The following is a 26,942-nucleotide window of genomic DNA, read 5'->3' as shown; positions in this document are numbered from 1 at the left end:
GGGACTGAGCCCTTGTTCTACGGGCTTCCCTAACTCTGGGCTATTAGTGTCTGAACTGAATTGAACTGTCAGACACGCAGATGATGTCAGAGAACTGGTCATTATTAGAAGAACCCACACAACAGCTTTTTCCAAGATGTTTGGTTTTCATGAAGACACAAGGATACTGCAGGTGTGGAATGGAAAGACAGTGGCATCTTGTGTTCGTATCCTTTTCTCTCGGGAAGTTAAGTCACTTGTTCAAGGCCAGATAACTATTACACAGTGACGCTGGAACATTAATCCTAATCTCTGTATGATTTCAAGGTTATTTTTGACTCTAAAAAGTGTAAGATTTGAAAGTTCTCAATTTAACTTCAAAAACCAATTTAAAATACAGAATCAGGAAGCTCTGGCTCAGCACCTAGAAACATACCTTGAAAGACCCATAACGGAATCTCGTTTTTACAACAGGAGACAATGGCAAAGTCTACATCAGAAGAAGCTTTAGCTCCAGGGAGAGCTGGGTTGAACAGACATCAAGGGGAAAACTCTCAAAAGTCAGAGGACGCGGGGGAGAGAGTCTGGAAAGGAAGGCAGCCTGGGCACCCTGTCACACAGGAAAGAGCAGGGAGAAACAGGAACCCGAAGAAACATCCTCACTGCTCTTATGTCAAGGGTTACTACGTGGAAAAGGAATATATTGGATTTGTGTTGTCTAGTGGGCAGAACATGGATCAACTGATTCAAATGAATATAAAAATAATTTTCTAACCACCACAAATACGCATTAGTGAAATGGGCTGTCAGAGTTACTAAGGTCCTGTTCTGGGAGGTATTCAAGGTGCCTTTGGTTGATAAAGTGTAGGAAATATCACAGTGGCTACTTACACATTTCTTGGGAATTTATACTAAAATCATCCCTATATTTGTACTCAGATTCTACTAAAAGTTATTTGGAATTTTAAGCATTTTAAAAAAGTTTGGTTAATCATTTCATCTTTGAATTCAATAAATCAAATGAATAAAAAATACCTTTTGAAGGTACAGCACAGCTTAAACTATGCCCATTTCTTGGAGAATGGCAACAATATTTACTGAAATTAGTTCAATAAATTTCACGCTAAAAAACCAAAGCAGAGTAGGTTCTAGCCATTCACCATTTATTATGCTAAATAAAAATACTGCTGTGGTAGTTCAGTATTTACAGATTCTGCACTGATTGTGTATATAAGCTGGAATCTCTGATGAAGGCAAGCAAGACAGAAGCAATCCAAGCCTGTTTAATTTAAATAAATAGACTAAAATGCAAGGAAATAATAATCCTTTCTGGATAACAAAAATAAGACTTTATTCACACATTCTGAATGCATTGTTTTAATGTATATGGACTGAATGTGTTACCCCCAAATTTACATGCTAACCCCAAACCCCCACATCACCACACTATGTGCTGGTGTTTGGAGATGGAGCTTTGGGGGTGTGATTAAGGTTAGATGGAGTCACAAGGGTGGGGTCCCCATGATGGGATTAGTGTCCTTGCAAGAAAAGACACTGAGAGCTTTCTCTCTCTCCCCTGAGCACAAAATGAGTAAATGAATAAATACAGGCCAAGCGTGCAGACAGAGGAAGGTGGTCGTCCACAAGGCAGGAAGAAAATCCTCACCAGGAGCCGAATTTGCGGCACCTCAATGTGGGACTTCTAGCTTCTAGAACTGTGAGAAAATAAACTGACGTCAAGTCACCCTGTCTGTGATATTTTGTTTTGGTGGCCCAATGCAGATTAATATAACATATTTTTAATTTAAAAAATCAACTGTTAAGATAAACTAATGATTCATTTAAAATGCAAATAAAATTAAACTAACAGAAGAATCTCCAGCACAGAGAACCAGGAGTGTTGTCCTCAAGCAGGAACTGCAAACTCAGTGGCTTTAGGGTAGAGGCAGGGTCCAGATCAACAAAGGGGGAGAGCTACAGACTCATCACTGCCCAGCATTTCATGGTAGCATCATTAATTTATTAGATTCAAAAACAATTCTATTAAAAATTCCTTATTACTTCATAAAACTTTGCATCAGGTATCTTTTCCATGACCAGTAGTCTTATTTTCTGTTTCATTTCTTATTTTATGTTTCACTTTTGACAGACACATAGGTAAAGAAATACTTCACTTTTTTCCTAACTTTAAGAAAAACAACAGCACAGGCAGGTGATAGATAAACGGAGATGCTACATGGTCAGTCTCAGAGTCCAGGAGGCCAATGGGAACAGGGCAGTGAGGGGAACATGCCCAGTCTCAGAGAGACAGCCTCTGTACTTGACATCACTATGGGAGGATGTGGACCAGTGTAGGGAAATTTTACAATTTTTAAAGAGGTATTGGATATCCAGGTTTTTATGTAAGATTATCCTGTTATTTTTAATTCGTGGAAAAACAACTAATTGAATTAAAACAACAACTTTATTTTATAGACCACACAGTGCTATCAAAAATTCCAAGCCTTGTCATTTAGACCTTGAACCTGATTTGATCGACATTACAGACATTATCTGTTAAGAACAAATAAAAACCAGAGAGACCAACAACAGCATTGTTGTTAAACCCTTGTCTGACTTCCTGACAGGTGTGTGGACTTCCTTAATCAGGCACTCAAACAGCAGAAAAAATAATATATGTTATTAGTTTGGTTGAATATGGATTCTGGGGATGCATTTCATGAATCCTTACACAATTATGTTCCAGTATTCTCAATAATAATATATTTCAGAGCAAAATGCACTGTATGTCATCTGATTAAAATAAGACAATCATTCCCCAAGGAAATTCCTGGAAATTACCCAAGAAAACCTAGAATTTGCATGTTGACGCTTGCAGAGTAAAACTTCATTGTTTCACGGAAGCTCGTTTCATACAGCCACACCTTCCTGCCCAGGTTTCTTCTTCCTTATGGATGCTCTCTTCAGCACTTTAAGTCACTAATCATCTTATCTTCAGTTTTTAAAGTTTCCTGTGCCACTGGTTTATAAAATATGAATGATGGAAAGGCCATCTATTGTCACTGCTGTATTTTTAAGGCATCATTTCATAACAGGGGTAGGGGTGTGTGTGTGTGTCTGTGTACACAGTGCTCCCCCTTACCCCTGGTTTCACTTTCCATAGTTCCAGTTACCTAAAGTCAACCACAGTCCAAATATTTTACATGGAAAATTCCAGAAATAAACAATTGATGAGTTTTAAATTGTGTGCCCTTCTGAGTAGCGTGATGAAATGCTGCACCACCCGGCTCTGCTCCAGGACATGATCATCCCCTTGTCGTGTACATTCACTCAAAGAAAATCACACAACACAAGAGCTGTGAGTTTAAGTTTCACTCGGGGCCGTGCTGAGGACTGCAGACCGGAGGACCGGCACTCAGTCAGCTCTGATGAAACTCCTCCCGGGCTACTGTCTTCAGCAAGGCCTTACATAAAACTTAAACTCACCGCTCTCATGCTGGGCGTTCTCCTCTAAGTCGAAAGGTACTATCCGGTTTCAGGTAGCCGCTTGAAGTCTTGGAACGTATCACCGATTGGGTAAGGAGGTATTACTGCACATATAATTGGGTCTATTGATTCTTCACAGTAAGCTGCTCTTAACTAAAAAACATAAATGAATATAAAATATAGTTAAAATAAATCTCTGCTGTAATGCTACTAAATCCTCCTAAAACATAATATTTAAGAAGTACAAAGAGGAGTATTATTGAAAAGAAAACATATTGGTGTTAAAAATAATAATACTGTTTTTTAAAAGACTAGTATCATGAAACTCATGTGCATATCCAAAGAACACATCAAATATTTTATTTAACTCTTCATTTAATTAGAGAACTAGTAAGATGCTATAGTCAGTTCAAGGCAGAATTCAAAATACCGACACACACATACACATAGGTGAAGGGAAACAGAACTTGCCAGTGTAAATTTTTGTCTCTTTGGCATATTAATTATATTTGAGAGGCTGGAGAGACAGGAGACATTCTGAAAACAGAGTAGATGTTGCCCTCTGTAAGAGCGATTTACATTATAAGGGAACTCCATTTTTAAGGGTGTCTCCCTCTGCAGCAGGAAGAGGATGACTAGATCTCTAAAAACTCTTACCAATCAAGAAGGCAGTGACTGAGCTACGCATACCCACCATACGCTGTTTACTGTGCTCTTCCTGGTGACCCCCAACAAAAGCCCCCTACTCCCCGCATTTCTCCTTTGTCTTTAGCTGGAGGCGGCAGTTTCCCTGGGTTTCTCCCATGTATACAGAAGGCATATGTGCTGTTGGACATCAATTTGGTTTTGTACTATTAATTTCTTTTATTTCAGGGGTGTCTCAGCCAAAAGCCTAGAAGGGAAGAGGGAAAATTATTTTTCCTCCTCTACACAGATAAATCAGAAATGCTGAAATGTATTTACAAACAGATGCAAAACTGGCTTTTCCATGGAGGTGTGTGCGGGGGAAAGGTGTCCAGGAATCAGGTGTCCTTCCTACAAAATTCATTTGCATTTCTATGGACAGGTGTCACTTTAACAACACCTGTAAAGTTATTTACTACTTACAAAGTTCTACTGGTTCAAAAACACTTAAAACAGATAACCCGAAAGGTTACCCTGAAATAGACAGGAAGCTGTTGGATTTTCTGTTTTGTTTCACTTTTTCCATTTCAAAATCTTTCACTGTCTCCTGACAATGAAATATGTGCCTTTGGCTGATGACTACATTCTATGACTTTGCCAGACGTCTAGGTCCCTGTCCATCTCAGAAAACCCTGCATGCCTACCTTAACATTAGCTTTATCTCCCTTCAAGTTGGAGCAATGGTATCCATATTATATGACTTTATGTATGTTCTTCAGTTAAGAGCAAACAGTTCTGAAAAATCAATGGATCCTACACACACACAGGCTCTGGAGTAGAACCCCTCAGTTATTCACTGTTCCATATTATGGTGGCAGTTCAGTTAAGCAGCATTGTAAAAACAAACAAACAAACAAAAACAAAAACAAAAACCTAGCAAAGCTTCAGGTGACTCTTTTTTGCCCAGATCTTAAATGGGATCTGTAACCTGAATAGAAAAGCTATTTTTCCTCTCCTTTCTTCTTTTTTTCTTTCCTTCTTTCTTTTGGAATTCTCTAAATTAAAAGAAGAAAGAAGGGGAGAAGGGGGAGGGATTAGGCAATAGGTCAATTAATTTCACCAACATAAACAAAGTTTGTGAGTGGGCTGAATTATCAAGATCGACTGTTCTGATTGATGCAGTTAAATCAAGGCAATTTCCAGCAGTCCGCTTCACTTGGTGATGTACAAATGCAGCCTTAGGTGTGTCTGAAGTTGTGACTGGAATGTAATCACAGGTAGGGTAGGAATAGCACACACATCAAAACCAAACAATGAGCATCTAGTACTTTACAGTCCTCATGCTTTTTCATTATTCCTTAGTTTTATTTATTTATGCCTTTAAATTCAGTCTTTTCCTAAAAACAGAAAAAAACTTAGTTTGCTTTATGAATAAAGAAGCAAAATAAAACGTCTCAAAAATCAGGAAAATGAGGCAAGTGAAATGAAGCTTACAAGGTTAAGAAGCCAGGAGCAAAGTTAAATCCATAAAATTTGCCTGTGAAGTCACCGACTTTCCTAACAAGGAGTTTCAAGGTCAACTCTAAACTTTTGGCAATGTAAGAGGTCTGCTCTAAATACTGAATAAAACAATTTTCAGATTTACTCCCCTAAAGAAGACACTCTGTGGCATAATGATTATCATCTTTAAAAATATCTTACACTGATTTCTTAAAAACCCTTTCAGATAAAGCAATATCATCACAAAGTCCAAATTAGCAAAACATTTTTGGGAGAAAGGGAAGAGGAAGGGCACTGAATGATGTCCAGATATTTAGGTCTCTGATGCTCTAACTTAATCCAGAAATAATTTCTAAACAGGTAGTGTAGAATGGATTTTACCTGTACATCTTCTGTGTTTTATCTACTTAATCTTTCTTCATTTTTTAAAATAAGGATTAACTCTTTGGTGTTCTTCCCTGAACGACTAACAAAAACCTAAACCTTAATAGCACAAATTATGTTTGTTGCACACACACCTACAAAGACTCTTATGATGTTATTAGTACTCTGTCGTAACCATGGGAGATAGAGCACAGTAAGTTTCTATTAAAAGTATAAAGCAATTTCAATAAATTGATTAACTCTAAGTCTTCTCTTTTATAAACTCCATACACTTTCTTCCTACTATCATCAGGGGAAACTTTGTCAAATGACTAGTTTCCTCTTCTTTACCTGCGATCATGCCCAGGTCCCCTGTCATGTGGTTTTTGCTGTCAGCAGACCACAGAACTTCTCAGGCAGAAGGCTTTCATGACCCTCCCAACACGGTGGACATCGCCCCTTCCTTACACTCAAACTCTCTAGGGCCTCTGATTCTGTCCCCATCAACGTCCCTGGCTGTCCTCATTACTCACGGTCTCCTGGGTCTCTCTTTCCCGAGCTATTCTTTTACTCATCCTGTGAAGGTCATAGTCCCCTAGCTTCCATCTTCAGCCCACAGCTTTTCTTACGCTATCGGATCAGCCAGGGGCTCGGCAGGAAACAGATAGCACCCTGCTGCGGCTTTTTAATTACCGAGAAGAGTTTAATAAAGGGACTATCTACTAAGGGGCAGGCAGGTTTGGGGAAACCCACAGAGGGTCAGAACAGTAGGGCTGGCAGCAGTTGGGAGACGTCATCACCCCTTGGCCTAGAGGGTCAGGGCCCCCGAGGGAGCTGCATAAAGAGCCCCGTCTGCTGGAGCTGCGGTCTCTGATAGACAATTATACTCACTGACCCAGGAGTGGGGAGCTCAGGAAACAAAGATGATTTTACTTACTTTCAACCTGATTTTCTCTCAATGTCTTCCATTGATGGATTCAACAGAAGCCAGAGCTCAGGAGAGCCCACTGATAACAGTCCACTTGGGTCAGTGTTCTGGGGTCCAGAGCACAGTGACAAGTGCACATCTAAAGGGCAGACGGAGGACATGAAGCCATAACGTGTACTCTTGGTTGACCTCATCCATTCCTGTGATTCCCACTGCAACCTTCGTACACGGGACTCTACAGCGTTAACCGCAGACCAGTGGTTCCCAAAGCCGGCCACATCTTATCATCACCCAGGGAGGGTTTTTGGTTTTGTTTTTTAATTTAAAAAATGAAGGAATAATACCAAGTCCAGGCCACACCCACAAAAACTATGATTTAATTGGTTTGAAGTTGGGCCTGGCCTTCATTAATTTTTAAAATTTCCCTAACATGCAGTCAGTGTTGAAGACCAATTTTAGGCTTAAAGTCTGTGACAAGTTTTAAGCTCACTTATGCAACTGCCTACTAAAATCCCCCCGAGACTTCCCATATGTGCTTCAACTAAACTTTTTATTTTCCCCCAAATATATTTCCCCGTTAATCTTCTTTTTCTTGGTCGGTGGCACTACTATCCAGCCAGGCATTCAAGATAGAAGCCTCAAGTCACCGACGACCCACCGCTTGTGCGCAGTTCTCTGTAGCCACTACGCTCTTTCTTACCCCTTTAGCTGTCCTGCCCTTTTCTTGACATAAATGAACTCCTCCTCTGCCCTTAAAATGTGTCTGTTATTTCTAAATGTTCACAACTATTCTTAGGTGTCTTCAAAATTTTATTTAACATTTTTATGTATAAGCAATATTCTTAGAAGTATAATTAAATACACCATGTACCCCCAAAATGAGTTATAAACCAAATTTCAGCCCATTAAAAAGCACTGGCATTCATCTCTATTTCTACTGATTGACTTTGAAATAAGTGAATTTTATAAATTTGAATTTATAAAAATACTAATGATACTATTTTTATGTTTTAAATTGTGTGTTAATGTGATTAGGTGTATTTGAGGGGGTGCGGAATGACAGAGTTCGCTATGCACTAGGTAGTGTGCAAGTCCCGGGGTAGGAAAATAAAACCATCTGAACCTACTCCTCACCTTCCCAAAGCTTTACAGTCCCACAGCTTGATTTACCACAGTTAATCAAGAGGCAAAAAAACAATAAAAATTTAGCATTTCTAAATTCAGAGTCAATGAGACTAGAGTCAACACATTAAAATGGCAAAATTTTTGATCCCATCAGACTTCCTTGCATTTGTATAAACTGAACTATTTACACTCACACGCCCACTTCTTGCACCCAGGACTGGTCTATGTCTGAGACGCTCCCTGGCGTGAATACTCCTCAAGACCAAGCACCTGGAGAGATGCTGCGGGTATGGTTCCAGACCACCACCACAAATCGTATATAAATAGCAATAAAGCGAGTCACATGAATTTTGGGGGGGGGGTTTCCCAGTACATATAAAAGTTATTTTTACACTGTACTGTACACTATTGAGTGTGCAATAGCATTATGTCTAAAAAAGCAATGTACATACCTTAATTTTAAGTTTTTTGCTAAAACACACTAACCATCATCTGAGCCTTCAGCAACTTGTAGTAGAAACATCAAAGATCACTGATCAAACATCACCATAACAAATATAATAATAATAAAAATGTCTGCAATATTGCAAGAACTAGCAAAATGTGACACAGAACCACAAAGAGAGCAAATGCTACTGGAAAACGGCTCCAACAGACTTCCTAACACAAGGCTGCCACAAACCTTCAGCTTGTAAAAAAGTGCAATGCTCGTGAAGCGCAATAAAAAAAAACACGTAACTCTTGTATTACAGACTGCCGGTGACTCAAAGTTTTACTTTTTCTCCTTAAAGAGATGGTATGACATGTGCAACGGAAGGACCACTAAACGGTAGGTCAGAAGAATTTCAATTACCTGATTCAGTCATAGCTTTGTCACTCCCATGACATGTAAGCTTTCATTACCCACTGGAACGTTCAGGGATTCAGTTTCCACGTGTAAAAGAATGAGTGAACCAAATGAACACTAAGATCTTTTTAGCTCAGGGACTTTGCACGTCAGTTTACTGCTCAAAGTTCTAGGATTGTTAGCATCACAGTGCAAAAATTCACTCTCAAGGTAATTATGACTACGTATAGCGCCTTGAGTATTGTCCTTTAACAGAAAATCAGACTGGGTTCGTTTTTACACTTCATGGTGTTTGAAAAACGAAACAAACGTCTAATAGTTCCCCTTAGTAGGTAAAAAGATGTGTTTACCTTTCAGTGCATCTCATTTAACATAGATTGTGAAGGTCTAGTAAACAATTTCCAAGTTGTTTTACTTTTAATTATTTGTATTGTCTCTGAGAATAAGTCTCAACCACAGATAGACACATTAAGTGGACAACAAGGATCAGCTAAACACTCATGTCATTACAGCGCACACACAAAATAGCACGTCGCAGTCCACATTTTCAGCTCTTATAAAACACTGTTTTTTCCTACATATATTTTCCGGATGCCATCTTTACTCAATTAAAAAAAACACATTTCTGAGGCATTACTGTGAGTTGCTATTTATGCCAGTCAATAATTCACGTCATCTGCAAAAAATATGTTTGTATCCTTTCGACACCCTTGAGAGATGAAAGGGAGGAATTTGTGTGCTAAAACGGCTTCATGTGCCCAGATCATGCAAATTCTCTCAGCCGCTTCCTCAGATTTGCAGATGTGTAAATTGCTTCTGTTTTTCTTTTTTTTTAAGAGTAGGTATACAATGGTATGAATCTCAAATCAGGTTTTGTCCCACCTCACAGTTCTGAAATGTTCTTCAAATGATTAGAACTGATTTATTACCAAGGGATTGTGAAATTCTGAATGGAGTCTAATCTGCCATTTTAATCTTTTATGAAGCAACTGGGTAAAAAAAATTACAAATGCAAAAGACGCGTGTCAGTGTATGTACGCACACATACTCATGTAAATATGCATGAATGACACACTGATGGGGATCAGATCTCAGGGAGCACCAGAGAGGCATGGGGGAAACCTTAGGATTTGGCACTGAATAGGAAAAAGACTGTATTTAATAAGATCTAGAATAACTGCAGGGCTCTACAAATGTAGAAGACACTCAATGAAGTGTTTTCTTACCATGTAACCCCGGGATCACCCTCTTTGTGGGTATATACAGAAGTAATGTTTTAAGTTGTTCGATTCCTTACACCTGTTTTTGTTGAGTTTATTTCTTTTATACAATATGCATGCAACTACTTCACCCGTTGAGGGGAAATTACCTTTTCAAGATAGCAGAGAAGCATTGATTTCTATGAAAGAAATGTTATTTTCAAAAGATATCCACATATCTTGAAAACAGTTCCTTTTTCCCAGTGAGTTTGGGATGGCCCTTCAAACCACATTAGAGCCTCCTTAACAAATATATAATGAGGAATGCCGTGGGGCTGAAAAGTCACTCCAGTGGAAAAAAAGACATTAACGTTGTTCTTGAGTAAAAGCTTGACAAACACTTGCATGTTGGTGATCAATACAGTGGGTCATGGTAAGGATGGATATGCATAAATTCTGACTTCCTAGGGGCCACTCTGGCCTGAGCAAAAGACAGGAACCCCTTTGTCTTTTCTAAAGAAAGACTCAAAGTACAATGGAATTTCCCTTTTTGAATTTTCTGAGTAGGTCCTGTTTTTGTTTTCTCCAAAATAGCCATTTACACTGTCCAGCAACTTCCTGGGACAAGAATGAAATCCACAAAGTTAAACAGAGCACCGCGAGGAGCCATCTGTAGCATGAAACAAGAGTTTGGCAGAAGCTAGGACAGGGATGTCATGCTGAATGGCTGGGTGTGGTGACCGTTCTCTCTCTGGCCTGGCGTACACCTGCGCTCTTGTTTTCTGAAGGACTCCTTACATGTTCCCAGTGTGTCCCCTGGCTGGGGATTAGCAAGCAAAAGCCACAAATAAGCAAGGGAGAGAGCTGGGGTTCACCGTCCTTCCTCTGAGTAACAGCACATTATCTTATGAGTAGAAGTCTCCTCAAGGGTGCTGAATCCTCAGACCTGGGGGAGGCTTGAGAAGATGATGGAGAGAGGAAAGGAAGGAGAGGGAGAGAGAAGAGAAAAGGCAGAGAGTCCAGCAGGACACTGGATACACTTTCTTTAACATTTCAACAATGGTTCCTGGGCAGCTTTCTGCTACATACAAGTTTGAATTGGGATCGCTTCGGTAAGGTGGGGAAATGTAATTCTCTCCCCCTCCCTGAATGCATATAGGAAATGCAGGCAGACCTCGTTTTACTGCCATCACTTCACTCCACAGATACAGCATTTTTCACACACTGAAGGTTTGTGGTAACCCTGCTTCGAGCAAGTCTATCAGAGCTATTTTTCCAAAAGCACTTGCTCACTGAGGTTCTGTGTCACATTTTGCTAATTCTTACAATATTTCCAACATTTTCATTATCATTTATCATTATATTTGTTACGATGATCTGTGGTAAGTGATCTTTGTTGTTACTACCATGACTTGCTGAAGGCTCAGATGATGGTTAGCATTCTTAACAATAAAGTACTTTTAGTCAAGGTGTGTACATTTTTAAAGACATATTGCTATTGCACACTTAACAGACTACAGTACAGAGCAAACATAACATTTATGTGCATTAGGAAATCAAAAAAATGTGCGTGACTGGCTTTATTGCAATATTCACTTTATTGAGCTGGTCTAGAACTGGACCTAGTATCTCTGAAGTCTGCCTCTGTCAGTGATAAAATAAGCCCACTTTTTTTTCTCATTTTTACTTGTTGATATCTGCAACATCACTCTATATCTACCTCAGAAGGGATCCACTTAATCTTACTTTGGAAAGTTTGAACTTAAATTGGAACTACACCACTGAACTACACCATTGTCAGAAAAGAGAAAGTAAGCCCAGAATGGAGTCACCTGTGTGAAGCCCCATGTCAGCAAATCCAGACTTAATACCTAAACTGACTGCAGTTACAGCCTCTACGAACCAATCTGGAATTACCCAGCCAGCGCTAATAAGATCATCTGCCTGACAGAGCCCTGCCTTCCCCAAAGGAAGGTGATCTTCCCTGAAACAATCCACCCTTTGCAAGGTAACTTTCTTGCCCTACCTCCTTCCATCTATAGAAGTCTTCCACTTTGTACAGCTACGAGGAGCTGCTTTCTGTTCTCTAAATGGGATGCTGACCAATTCATGAATCATTCAATAAAGGCAAGCAGATCTTCAAGTCTATTTAGTTTAATTTTGTTTTTTTAGTACCACCTTTCCTAATGGTGCCACCAGTGATGATCATCTCACCAATCCATTGTAAAATATTCAATAATAAAAGAACCAGTATTATTCCAGTGACATACATTTTAGCTCTAAGGAATATTAGGAACACAAGCTACTGCAAAAACAAACAAACAAAAAAAACCCTGTAATTTGCCAAAAGTGTCAACCACTTCATTTAATCATCTTTCTAAAAAATTCATTTTCCTTTCTAGCATGTCCTCAAATATTTCTGGTCTAAAACAGAAACGTAGAGAAAGATTTTCCAGAAACCCCTTCTCAGCAGTGTTAAGCCTCAGCTGCTGCTTGTTTTTTTAGCCCCTGGCCATCTTGGTTTCTGTTGCCCCAATTTATTAACTCCTTCAATCGCTCCTAGATGACTAATGTCCACAAGCACCACGCCATGGACCTCCTCTTGGCCATCATCATCCTTGGACCTGTGCAAAAGTTCCCATGGCTGAATGGTTTTTGCCTTCTACAAATCTCATCTACTTTGGCCTCTGTGGATCTCAAATTTTCAGTTCACCATGTCTCCCTCTTTTTAACTTTCTCTTACTGATTTCATTAGTCTCCCTCTTACATATGTTGAGAGCCCCCACATTTTACTCTATATGCTAATTCACTCAGTAAATGTACCTATGATTTTACTTCTATGTCTGGTAATCCTCACCCATCTGTCTACCTGTCCAAATGGTAATCTCCTTGGATAACTGACTGTCACCTCCGACTCCATGTGTTCAAACTGAAATTCATCATTTTTCTTCAAAAACTGGCTTCCCTTTAAAACAGTTCATTTCTGTCCCTGGTATGAAGTCATTGCTCTTGCAGTACGTTTGGGAATCATCACTCTTTATCTACTTTTTCTTTCTGACAATCTCTTCTCAACTTATTCATGTCTTTTCTTTAAAAAATGATTTGTGTTGGACCATTTCTCTCCACTCCTATAGCTATCACTTCACAACCAATCATCATTGTTCCGTAACTCCACATTTACATTATCTCACAATTCTTGTGCCAACACCACTCTGGCTTCCAAAGCCCACCACTCTCTCTCAGTACCCTGGCAAAGCTTCCTAGATCCTACCTGCTTCAAATTAAATCCTCTCTCACATGAATCAAGCCTGCCCTCAGTTGAGGGTGTTCAGTGTGGTTGAAAACTGTCACATTCAAACTAAACAGGGCAGTATCTTTATTCTATTACGTGTTATATATTATACATTTTTATGTATGTTATCTTATTAAAAATTATTTTTGGGCTGGGAAATGATTTCATATTCTTCGGTATAAAAATGATTTCTTACCATAGACTTAACTTAGATTTTAAGAACTCAAATTTTGTCTCTTTTAGCAGTTTCACCATTGCTTCCTTTGAAGAAAGCCAGCCTCTCCATCTATGTCTGTTTACCATTTTAATTTTATGATCTCCATAACCCTTTCCCTGAAACAGATACAAAGCCTAGAGTATCTCCTTTATTTCTTACATCAAATTATTAAGCATAAACGTAATTCAGGAGCCTCCAACATATTTTAATGCTTTTGACTTTTTTCTCTTACCACAGCATAATTTCTAATTCACTCTCTTTACAAATAAGTCCATTTTTCATCTCCCTCATCTCATTCCCACATCCACTGACGCCAGCCTTCACTTCCCTCCACTTTTCCCACACACCTTTCTCTGAACCCTCTGACCTGCCTACCCAAGCAGCTCCTTCCTCTCTTTCCCCTCTTGTCAGGCTCTCTTTAACACATTGCCTTCTGAGCTGACTTCGATCTGCTCTCATCACATTAATCGCCGGCCTTACCTGACTCTCAGATCCTCTCACAGTGTAACTGATCTGACACTGTGAGCCTGCTCCTTCCTCACTGGCCCTGGCCATGTCTGAAACTCCTTCAGTAAAGGCGGTTTGGCATTAACTGGTAGTAAGTTAAAGTAAAAGAAAAGGATTTTTTTAGTTATTTCATCTAGTATATAAGACCGGAGCATATTCTTATTCAATAAATATCATATGATACTGGCAATAACCTCAGGTTAATAACAGTCTAGAAGATTAGATACGATATAGTCAAATAAGTATATCCTTAGGTCCAAAAAGATAAGATATTCAAATTTAAGGAATACTGCTCAAAGCTTATTTTATCCAAAGACAGATAAGCAAATGTGTTTCATGGAAGACTGCTTCACCCCAGATTTCACCCCAGGCTCTCCAGTTCACAGCACAGCATGCACCACAGCCCCCAACCTAGCCTAAGTATATCAATTAATGAACTGGATTCTCGTAAGGCTTACAGTATTTCCTGTTGGCAGTCCACACGTTTATAAACCAAATGCTCTAGAAAGTGAGGTCAAATACAACAGGTGTAGCTACAAACAACACCCACTCCGAAAGAATCTAACTTTGTAATGGAATACAGTTTATACTTGGCAAATCTGCCTCAGTATGAAATGACAACCAAATTGACTATTTCCGCCTAGATCTGCTTTATCTGTGTTTCTCCACGTTCCCACAGAATACATTACATTCCTATTTTGGAAAATCCCTAACCAGTCTGTATATGTGGGCACCTCGAATTTTTTCACCTATGTTTTCCCAAACACCTTAGTAGATGTTTAATGCCTTGTTTGTGAGTGAAAGGGAAGGCGTGAGTATTTGTTGCTGACCCTTCTCTACATAAACTTCTGAATTACTGTTTGTTTTATCTCATTAAAAACAGTCATCAAGTAGCTGTGGAAGGACAAGCCTCTCAAAAGAACACTGAAGTAACACTGACTGCCATGACTTCAATCATGAATCATTATCAGATGCCACCCAAAAATATCTCTGGCCCATGCCCTCAGTTTGAGCTTGAAATCACATACCCAACCGCTTAATCTATATCTCATCCTGGGTCTCCTAGATATGGACAGACAACTGGAGTCATCAGCTCTTCTGCCCTGTGTCCCAACATCACTTCCAATCTGTGCTGAGTGAAGTGACTGGTACCTCTATCTACAAAGTGACTCAAGTCAGAAACGGGACACTCTTCTCAACTCTTCCATCTACCTTGTTCCCCAAGTTCACACAGTCACTAAATGTCACCTGTGCTTCCCCTCAAATGCCCTTCACATCCCTTCCTTACTGGCCCTATGCTAATCTAGGCCAAGCTGTTCTTGTTATAGTAACGGCTCTCCTCTCTGCCTTTATCCTTTCTCAATTGCAACCACTCCCCACACAGCATCCAAAGTCACCTTTATGAAAGTGATACCATGACTGTGGCTCTCCTGCTTAAGCCACTTTGTTACAAAGCCACAGGTTCAAAGTCTAAAAAATACGTGTCACTCCATAACACAGTCCCTTCTCCTCAAACTCTATTTCTTACCACTTACCCAATGCCTCCCCACTCCTCAGCTTTTTACTCCTATTAATTCATTTCCTTCAGCACCCTGAACACAGCATGCTTTCTTTTACTTGTGGGCCTTTTCAAATTTTGTTTCTTTTGCTTGAAATCCTCCCTACTGCCATATCCTTCTTTCAGGCCAGCCAGTCTTCAGGTTTCAGCTCAGACAGGACCTCCTGCCAAGCTTTTCTTCATCCTTAAACTCAGGTTCAGTCCCCTCCTCTGTGGTGCTTCCTCATCAGAGCCCTTGTGCTTTAATGCCACTTTAAATGCCAGTTCACTTAACAGCAGTGAATGATAATTACAGTATGGTGGCCACGTAAATACTGTTCTTTAAAGAGCCAAGCAGGAAATAATGATGTATTATTTTCATTTTTATACAAACTTTTGGTTTTCTTGGAATTTCTAATTGCCTTTTTTTTTCTTCTTTTATTCCTTGCTTTTTTCTTTTTCTTTCTTTAACAGTATAGCCTCTTATCATGTCAGTGATTTGTCCAAAGTCTCAGTACCATCAGGTACCTTATCAGGATATTTTCCTTCATTTAAATTTTTTCAAAGTCCTCACTCCTGACGGCATTTTTCTTCTTCTCCAATCCAGGCCAATTCCTCTACTGTTATTATTGTGGGATTTCCCTCCACTATTTTCCTAAATTGCTTCCACCTTTTTCCTATATTCCATATCATACTTTTTCTTAGTTGGTGCCTCTGTTTTGCTATAGCATATTGTAAAGTATTTAAGAAAATGTTGGTGAAAGTAAACTTCCAGAATGTTTCCACATTATGAAAATATCAAGATTTGGACTTCACACTGGACTGACACAACCCTACTAACTGAAATGCAGACTTCATCTGGGTTTTGCTGGCAGTCCCCTGGTGCCCTTTACTCTGTTCTAGGCGTCCATCCGGTAAACCGCACGCATCTCATCTCCCTGTCTTCAGTCTCCTTCAATCTGAGACAGTTCTTCAGTCTTTTGTTTTTCTTGGCCTTCACATTTTTGAAGAGTACTGGTCAGGTGTTTGGGAAAATATACCTCAACTTTGCCTTGGCTGGTGTTTTCTCACAATTAGAGTGGGGTTATGGATTTGTGGGGAGAATGCTATACAGTTAGTGGCTTTCTCTTCTAAGAAGATTTTGAAGGAAGTCTGATTCTTATTTTTCGTAGTTGACCAGATTTTTCTTTGTGGGTCTGTTCTGTGATTTCAAGTGTTGTCTCTAAGCATAAGTCTTCAGAGTCAACATGCTAGGTCTTCAGTGAACTCTTTTTGATGTGACTGTATTCGTAAGCTCTGGAAAATTCTTTTATTTTTCTTTGATATTTCCTACCCCCTTTTATCTTTATCCTTACTTAATCTTATTTATAGCAGCATTTATTAGCTGTTTGCTTACAGTATATCTTGAATTGCTTTTCTTTTTTGAGTAAATTAGTCTCGAGGATAATTTACTAATAGAGATTATCTTTTACTTGTCTTAGCCCTAAGTTTAAGAGATGAAGCAAATGGATTTTCTTTCTGATCTCCACACATTCAAAACTGAAGTACAGAGAGGTATAATTTTGAATTTTCTTCTTCTTTATATAGTTATAATAAGAAAAACAACCTTTGTCCTATTTTGTCCTCTGAATATTTGGAAGCAGTGATTCATAATGTACTGCATCCTTCATCCCCTCTGCCCCACAGCTGACGGGGTAGGCACACTGGATGTATGCCTTGGCTTTCTCTCCACAATCCTAAAGGGATGAGAGCCAAGAGCATGGTCCTTCTGACACCAGAAACTGTAAGCAAATTGTGGCTGTGTTTCCTCTGGTGAATAGGGAAGATGGACTGTAGCTGACATTGACAAGACGGGTTTCGGTTACCAGCTGTTGAGCCATGGGTCACTCAGGTGCCTGTAAGTCTCTGAGCCGCCAGCATGAGGTAACGTTTCCTTTGTCAGCAGCAACACTTTCCATAACCAAGTTTTAGACCATTAGATAAAAGCTAATTTTATGATTTTCATTTCCTCATTAAGGCAGGTCATATGCATAAAATGTTAATTGGAGGCTGTCTTCCAGATTTTCATGCCATGGTTTACTCTGGCTTGCCTAGTCCATATTGAGTTACTTCAAGAAAACATTTTCAACTGAAATTGTAGAGGCTCTTTCAAAAACCAGTCCATCAAATACATACAACTTGCTAAGAAAATTAAGGATTTTTAGTGTAACACAAATCTTAGTTCTCATAACTGGAGCCAACATATTTTTACAGCTAATTCTAGGTAATTGAGAGGCTGTTTCTCCAGGTTACACACTGCACCCACACAGTGCATCTAGCTACAAGCTGCCACCCAGCTTTACCCATCTCAGTATTAGTACTTCCATAATGATGGCAGAAAGGTATTAACATTAAGTTCATTCTTTCTGGAAGTGCTGTTTAAAAATATTCACAAATGAGGAAGTTCAAAAATGGCTAAAAGGAGATTTTAGATTATTAATGGATTACAGTAACTGCATATCAAACATCAATAATTACAAATGAAGCTGCGCTGTATTTATTTTGTGCAAGAAATTTTAGATAAATATAATGGAAAGAGGATGGTTTTGTTAGTTAAAGTGACACTTGACAAAATTCAAAAACTATGACAATTTCCTCATATTAGAAATAGCTGCTGCCGATACAGCATTTTCTTCAAAGTGTAGCTTAGCTCACAACATGAAGACACAAAACTTCATGACTGGGTCCGAAGGGTCAGCTGCCTGCACATCAGGAGGAAGCTTCCCTCCTCTTTACGCTGCAGAAGCCAAACACGTCGTTCAGCATCAATCCTGTTCCTACTCCTTTCTTCCCAGCTCAGCTAATGGCATCACCATTCGTGCAGCCTCCAGATCACACCACTGGCTACGCAAGGCTCTAGGAAAGTTTCGAGATTCTTTCAAGAACAAAACAAACATACAAACACCTCTGACTACGTTTGGTCATTTGGTCTACGACAAATCTACAATGTAAGGTCTTTAAAAGTGAAGTTTAGATGTTTTATTTATTTAAGAAGTATAAGGGATTTCTACGTCTGTGAATGTTCAGTGTTACAGGTCTGTAATGAGTTTTACCTCTGACAGATGCTCGAGGAACTCTAGAAAAGCCATGTGACTTCAAATCTCTCTCTGCATAAATGGGAATGCTTGTAGGTATTCAAATGTTTGTCAGGAGGGTATTTATTAGCAACAGATAAATTAAGTGACTTGTGCTACCTGGCATTCAGAAGTGCTCAGCAATTGTAGTTAGTTTTTTAAACATAATATAAAAATAAAAAAGGAATCTCTCCCCATTCTTGATGACACAAGTGATAACACAAAAAACACTATGTCTCCCAGAGTGTTAATAAAATGTAAGATTAGATTTGAATTAAAATTATCTGATAAAGAAATACGAGTATGAAGTGAAATCACGTTAAGTACTCACACGTGAACGAGCAGGCGTCTGGGAGGCTGGAGCAGAATTTGTATGCTTCTTAAGTGATTTACGCTCTGCAGGCATTAAGGTTCTCAGCAATTCTTGTCTCCCTCTGTGAAGATACTCTTGGTAAACAGTCCCATTTCTCCTTCGTGTCTTCTTTTCTTCCCTTCATTCTAACAATGACCTGTAACTACAAGAAAAATTACTGTCAGGTAAAAGCCTTTTTAATAGATTCTGCAATGAAAATTATAATTACTTTAAAGCAGTAAAATTGTAATCCTAACAGGTAATACTCAGAAATGTTCTTCCTCAGCACTCATTTGACTCTTCAGTATAGTTTCTGAAGCTCTGGAGTTTCCCCTTTCAAAGAACTGACATGTGAAATACACCCAGTCTCCCACTACAGGTAAAAGCCACTTTAATCCCATATTTTATTATCGTAGGGATAGATAAGTGGAAAGATAGATGATGTCAAGCACTCAGATGACCAGATCTATAAAGGTCTGGAGACGGGAAGTCATAATTTTTCAGACTTCTTCAACATTTGGCCTATTATCGCTCTACAGGATAAAACCCAAAGATACAATTCTAAAAATTAAGGTGAAAAAAAACATATTTCAGTTGAGTGAACACACAGCGATGGCCTCACAGTTGGCTCTCACTGTGCACTGTTGCTACTGGATTTGTCTACTTGACACTTAATATTCAGTTTCTGGGCACTGGGAAAGGTCTACTGCTCAATTGTGTGGAGCCGACACTTTCATAAAAATAAGAGTGAACATTTTACTTTAAAATTACATCATGTGCCAGAGCTATGCTAATTGCTCTACATGGATCATTTCATTTAATCCGTTCAACAGCTTAATGTTCTATGTATTATTGTCCCTTTCACTTTACAGTGTGGAATGTGAGGTTTGAAAAGGCTGGGTTATTCACCCATCCCTGTTTGCAGCAGCATTAGTCACAACAGCTAAAATGCGGAAGCCGCCCAAGTGTCCACTGATGGATGAACGTATAAGCAAAATGGGGTATATGCATATAATGGAGTATTATTTAGCCTTAAAAAGGAAGAGAAGTCTGACATATGCTACAACATGGATGGACCTTGAGGACATTGTGCTAAGCAAAATAAGCCAGTCAAAATAAGACTAACTCTGCATGATTCCACTTATGTGAGATACTGAATCATCAAAATCATAGAGACAGAGTAAAACAGTGGTTTCCAGGGATCATGGAGGAGGGGAAATGGGGAGTTGTTGTTTAATACTATGCTAAACAGTATTATTTCTGCAAGATGAAGAGGGTTCTAGAGATGGATGGTGGTGATGGTTGAACAAAATAAATGTACTTAAAACCACTGAGCTATATATTTAAAAATGATTAAGACAGTAACATTTACAGTATGTGCATTTTATCGGTTTTAAAACTTGGGGGAATAAAAGCCTAAATAACAGGACTAAGGGCACAGGTTAGCACTCAGGCAATCTCAAGTTGGTATGCACTCAACATCACGCTTGTACGCTCCCTTTTTATAGAAGATGCACTGCCCTGGACTTAAGAGGGTACTCTCTGGGCGTCTCGATATACACCCTTTTCCACTGCGGTCTTTGAAAGAAAACCTGCCTTTCTGATAAGCCAGAAGAAATTCTGAACATACTGAGATTACTCTTCTATGCTATGGTGCCTGCTTAAACTGTATACTAGAGGTTACCTATTTTATCAGCCTTTTCAGAGTGGATTTTTTTACAATTTTTGATACAGATCATCATATTGAATTATCTAGGTTTTAAAAACTGCTTTAAACTTGATTATCTGAAACAATATTTACAGTTGATTCTTGAACAACGTGGATTCGAACTGTACGGGTCCACTTAGATGTGGATTTTTTCAGTAGTAAATACTACAGCACTGCAGGATCCCAGGTTGGTTGAGTGTGCAGCCGCCGCACCGCAGATAAGGAGGAGTTACACGCATCTACACAGGGCCTACTCTAACTCACAGGTGTGCAGCCCAGGAGACAACCTGGGGTGGGGAATTTTTTTATGTGATCGATTTGTTTTTGTTTAGTTTCATTTTTTCTTTCTTTTTTTTTTTAAGGGCAGGTAGCTATCTCAGCATATGTAATTAGGTTCCAAATCTCCAATTTTGGTGTATTCTGTAAAACTGCCAATTTATTTATTTATTTTCAGTTCATTATCTTTAGTCACAAGATTATATTGAAGAGGAAAACAAAATCAATAATATTTGAGGAAAAATATGGAATTCAGACCTAAACATTTTTTTTCTCTTATCTATCCAGCTTCATTGTTATGTGATTTATAGCCTTTTGCTGAAGGACAGCCTTCAATCAACTCTTAAAGCCATCCAATTCATGGAGCATACTAAAGACACATTTTCCCCAATACACTCCTACACACGGCGGGCGGTGGGGGAAAGAGTTGGGCGGGAAGGAGGGAGAGAGGGACGGAGAGAGGGAAGGGCTAAAAATCTCTTACTTCTTACTTCCTTAAATTCCCATGACATTTTATCTATCCTTTTCACAGGACTTTTCACTCTCTTTTCTTTATTAATGATGCGCTAATATTATTGAGTATGTGCTGTGTATCAAGCTCTGTGTTATGTATTTTACAAACATCATTCAACTTAATTATTGAAATAATTTAGTTAAGGGTCCTTATCTTGTAGCCCTCTTTCCATACGAGGGCATGAAGTCAAAATTTACGTCTGATTTTTTTTTTCCAAACATGATATATAATATCTTCACATATATCCTTTCACACAGTGAGCACATAACTTGGTGTGTGCCTAAGTAAATGAATGAATAAAGGTCTTTAAAGGGGCACTTGGTTATTACTCTTAAACCAAATATTCTATTGGTAAACCTTAAGTGTGGTTATAAAAAAGAATTACAGATTTTTCCATTGGCACCCATTTGCAGCAATCATCATTTTCTCTTTTTATCCTATCACATGCTAAAATGAGATTTTTAAGCCATAATTCATAATTGTTTATAAATCCACATTCATGAAGCCCAAATATTGCCATAAAAGTACTTAAAATTATCTTATAGTCAACTGCTTTGTTAAGGAAGAACTGATACACTATGAAGTTCACGTTTGAAGTGTACCATTTAATACATTTTGACATTTTTAGATCACTTAAAATTAACATTCCAATCAAGATAATGAACATTTCCATAACCCCCAAAAGTTTCTTCATGTCCCATTTAAACCTTTCCTCCTATACCTTTTTGATTCTGACTCCTTCACCTCAAAGCAAACATTGATGTGCTCTAATATTAGTTTACGTTTCCTAGGACTTCATATAAATGGAATTAAAGAGCATATTCTTTTTTTAATCTGGCTACTTTCATTCAGAATGATTCTTTTGAGATTCATCCACATTGTTGCCTATATCAACAGCTCACTCATTTTTAGTACTTAGTAGTATGTCATTGCATGGATATACCATAGTTTGTATATCCATTCACCTGCTGATGAACATTTGTGCTGATTCCAAACTTGGGCTATTACGAATAAAACTGCTATGAACATTTCTGTACAAGTCTTTGTATGTAGATGTATTTTTTCCTCTACAGGGAAATACCTAGACTCTTAAGCAACTGTCCAAGTGTTTCCTAAAATAACTCCATGACTTTATATTCATACCAGAAGTGTATGAGAATTCTCGTTCCCTCCATATCCTGAATGAAAATGTTCATGGTCGGTGTCTTGAAATTTACCTGTTCAAATAGGTGTGTAGCTGTATCTCACTGCAGCTATCAGGCTGAGCATCTATTAATGTGCTCCTTGCTGCCCATACCTTCTTTGGTAAACTGTCTGTTCAAATTGTTTGTCCATTTTTAATTGGGCGTTTTTTTGTTTTTTTAATTTTAGAGTTATTTATTTATTTCAGATAGAAGTTCTCTATTGGATATATAAATTGGTAAATATTTTCTCCCAATCTTTGGTTTCTTTTCATCAACTTAGTATCTTCTGAAGAGCAGAAGTTTTAATTTTGATAAATTCCAATTTACCAGTTTTTTTGAGCATGCTTTTGGTGTACTATCTAAGGCATCTGTATCTAACCCAAAATTACAAAGCATTTTTTTCTAGAAGTTTTATAGTTCTTGGTTTTACATTAATATATTTTATATGGGGCACGGTATGGATCAGAGATTTTTTTTTTCACATGTGGATACCCAATTATTTCAACATTATTTGTTTAAAAGACTATCCTTAATCCACTCAACTGTTTGTGCAACTTTGTAAAAAATCAGTTGTCAGTAAGCGTTTGGGTCTATTTCTGGAACATCTGTTCTGGTCCCTTGATCTATTTGTTCTCATACCAATACATATCTTTATTACTATAGCTTTATAACAAGTCTCTATTGTGTTTTGCTTTCTATTGTCTTGATTATTCATTACTTTCTTTCTTCTATTTACTTTGTGATTAATTTGTATATCTTTTTCTAGTTTCTTATGTTGGAAAGTCGAATCACTGATCTGAGGCCCTTTTTTTTCTAATACAGAGGCCGAGTACCACACATTCCACCAGAAGAAGTTTAGCAGTAGCATCCCACTCACGTGGAATATTTTCTAACTTTCATTTTGATTTCTCATTTGACACATGGATTATTTAGAAGTTTGTTATTTACTTTCCAAATAATTGGGAAATTTTCAGAGATCTTCTTATTTATTTCTGGTTTAATCTATAGTCAATAGAAATACACCTTACATGAAGTGAATTATGTTAAATGTATTAAGACTTGTATTATTGTTCTGAATATGGTCTGTCTTTGTAAATGTTACATGTGAACTTAAGAATACTATGAATTCTCCAGGTGTTGACAGGAATGTTCTACATGTCAATTAGGTTAATTTGATTGCTCAGGTCTATATCCTCACTATTCTGTATTTGTTTTATTAATTATTAATATATAAAACACTTTTTATATGATTTTAATAGGTTACCTTAGGGTGACACAGTGTTAGCTCATCACAGTCCACTTTCTCATTTCTCTAAAACATTGTCCTGAAAAGTCTACCTACTTTGATCTTCTCCCCAGCTCGAGGGTTCCCTTGGATTCTGACTGGGTTCCCTCTCTATATGCCATGACCTGGAAACTCTCTTAAAGATTGTAAGTTGGGGAAATTGTAGCACTCACATTGTTTATTTTTGATCTTTCAAGGATTACTGTCCTTTTTTCCCTGATGCAAAGTGTCTTGTAAAACATTGTTTTATGCACTTTGTCCACCCTCTCAGTTTTTTGAAGTAAGAGAGTAAATCCATTTCCTGCTAATCCTTACCCATTATCTTTTGAAAAGCTTTTTCTTACATGGGTTGTATTTTTTTCATACTGATTAAATAGCCTATTAAACAGTTAACACCATTTCTGCAACCATGATACATTCAACATGTCTGCATCCATGATATTTTCTTTTGTAGTTAAATAGTTCACCATTGCTTCCATTAGATAATCAATCTGCATCACATCTGGATAAAAATATTTGTAACTTTGTAGGTTTTGAAGAACAGCAGTAAACTAATAATGGCAGTGCCTTTGAAATTCATTGCAATACCTTGCTAAGGACCCATGAGATACCATTTGCAAATGAGAAAGCTAAAGAATAGCTTTATCGCATAGCTTTTCATAAAAAAAAATTGGCAACAATTAAATCAGCATTTTGCCAAATAAATGAATATTAAAAAAATCACAGTCTGTTGGCAGCGATGGGAAAAAAAATTTCATCAAAAAATTATCTCTGCACAATCTTTCTTTTGTCCTCTAAAGTATTCAGGAAAAAAACATATAAGCAGCTAATGAAGAAACACTGTTCTCCTTTCAGGACAGTAAATACATTCAATGATCTGGGAAGTTGAAATTGCTGACAAATACACATCTATTTATTAGCAACTTTGGAATTCACTTCAGGAATGCCTGTTTTGTTTAATAGACTTAGGTCATAGACTTTTAGGATCACATATTTCCAAGGATTCTTTGGAAAATCACCCAATAAAGCAATGTCTTCCTGCAGGAGATTAGCTTCAGTATTTTGACTTCTTTTTTTAATAAATAAATTATGATAAATTGAGCAGAAATTGATGATAAATTGTGTGACAAAGGTGGGAAGTGAGATTCTTGTCTGTTGATATAAGTTGTTTTAACTGATAATAAATACCAAGACTTTTTTCTGTGCTTATACTAGAATTAAGCACTGTGAGATTTTCTCTGAGACCTCAAATACTTTCTATCACTAGGAGAATTTTACTGAATGCAATTTTGCTGGGAAACTCTTTCAGAGTTGCCTGAAAATACCAGGATGTCTGGATCTTGGTTTGTTTGGATGAAAGACAAAAGGAGTGATGTAAGAAAAGCTATTATAAGAAAAGGCCATTATTAACATTTCAATGAAACTGAGTAGGCTGAAGGGGTTCACATCTATGTTGAAATAGTTGAGTGACCTTGTTCTTTTATACCAGGAAATGTTATGCAGTCATTATTACTTATAACTATGACCATAGTTCCAATAAGTGAGCATAAGAGCTAACTGAAAAGAGTAATCCTAGTTATTAATGCCTATGGTCTAACAGAGAAGTCAACAGCATAAATACAGGACAAAAACTCCATGTTTACAAATCAAATGTGGTAAAAGACTTATTCCATATCTGCAGAGGAAGAGTGTCCAGTGACAACTGGGCAGGAGAATAAACGAAATCCTGTGCAATAGAGCCAGAACAAGATGTATAAATGAATTGCATCAAGTGTTCAATGTGTTTATATCACTAAGTTTATTAGACAGAGAGTAAGGTATAAATAGGAAAATTAAGATCCAATTTCTGTCTGCCATAAAAGAGAAAGAGTCTTGACACTTATTCTCCAACCTCATTCTGTAGAGAGAATGTTATTCAGAGCCAAGAGCGCAGTCACCACCATCATACTTTTTAAGGACCCCTGAAGCAATCACCAGACAGTTGTCTGCAAAATGTTTAAAACCTACTGAGACAGGAAGGAAGTGGGCAGGGCACAGGCATTCAAGGAATGACATAGCAATTAACACCAAGATGGCAGAAAATTCAACTCCCAACAGACCTTGAGGCCCAAGATGGTTGGAGATTTGACTTTCAGGAGAACTTTAGCTTCATTATACAGTAATTGTAATATATTAGCATGGGAAATGGCACTCCCACAGGTGCCATGACAGTTCTGAGGCAGATCATAAAAGGTCAAAAAGTGGGCAGTGGCCCAATTTCTGGGAGTCCCAGCTCGTTCCCCAAAGTAGCTGGAATAATCCTCTCTTGCTAGCATATGAAGTTACCCAGCCCATAAAAACTAACCCCTACACCTCACGGTCATTCTTCCAAGTGAGACAGACTGCACTCGTCTACAAAGAATGTATCTACTTGTACTTTAAACACCCACCCCCACACCTCGTGGCCTCTCTGGCTTTCGGAGATAGCCTACACTATCTATGGAGCATGTATCTCTCTGGATAAATCTACATTTACTCTACTATGGCTCACTCTTGAACTCCTTCCTGCACAAAGCCAAGGGCCCTCACCTTCATTAAATTTTGTCATAGTTTAACTTCTGCGTCTTTTATGTAACATCCTATATCAAAACACAACATGAAGGAAACAGAATTTTGGGGGGACTATGGTTTAGTAAAAACTCTGTTTTTTCATTTCCTTTACTTTTTTGTTTCAATTTGTTCACGTTCCTGATTAAATGACTAAAATTTAGCCAGAAATTACACTTTAATTTTTCTTTGAAGTTTAAGTTTCTGAACTTTTCTGGATTTCAAGATTCACTGTACCATACAGCAGGCTCAAAGCTATATAATTAAATGGCCCTATTGTTCTTTGTTTTGTTTTTATTATTCAAATGTTCTATATGAGT

At 38.1% G+C, this 26,942-nt stretch overlaps 1 long non-coding RNA gene across 1 annotated transcript in view; it reads right to left on the bottom strand.

Annotated features, from left to right (window-relative positions):
- Nucleotides 1-3,874: 3,874 nt before the first annotated feature.
- The window catches only part of LOC116668642, a 43,525-nt gene continuing 20,457 nt past the window's right edge, over nt 3,875-26,942 (bottom strand). Inside the window, exons 3-4 of the long non-coding RNA XR_004325873.1 lie at nt 19,049-19,232; nt 3,875-4,357 (exon numbers count right to left, since the gene is read on the bottom strand). This is a non-coding gene — a long non-coding RNA (uncharacterized LOC116668642). The remainder of the gene's footprint in view (nt 4,358-19,048; nt 19,233-26,942) is intronic.

The sequence above is a fragment of the Camelus ferus genome, chromosome 14 (genome assembly GCF_009834535.1).
Source record: "Camelus ferus isolate YT-003-E chromosome 14, BCGSAC_Cfer_1.0, whole genome shotgun sequence".
NCBI lineage: Eukaryota > Metazoa > Chordata > Mammalia > Artiodactyla > Camelidae > Camelus > Camelus ferus.
This window is presented reverse-complemented; position numbering and strand designations above follow the sequence as displayed.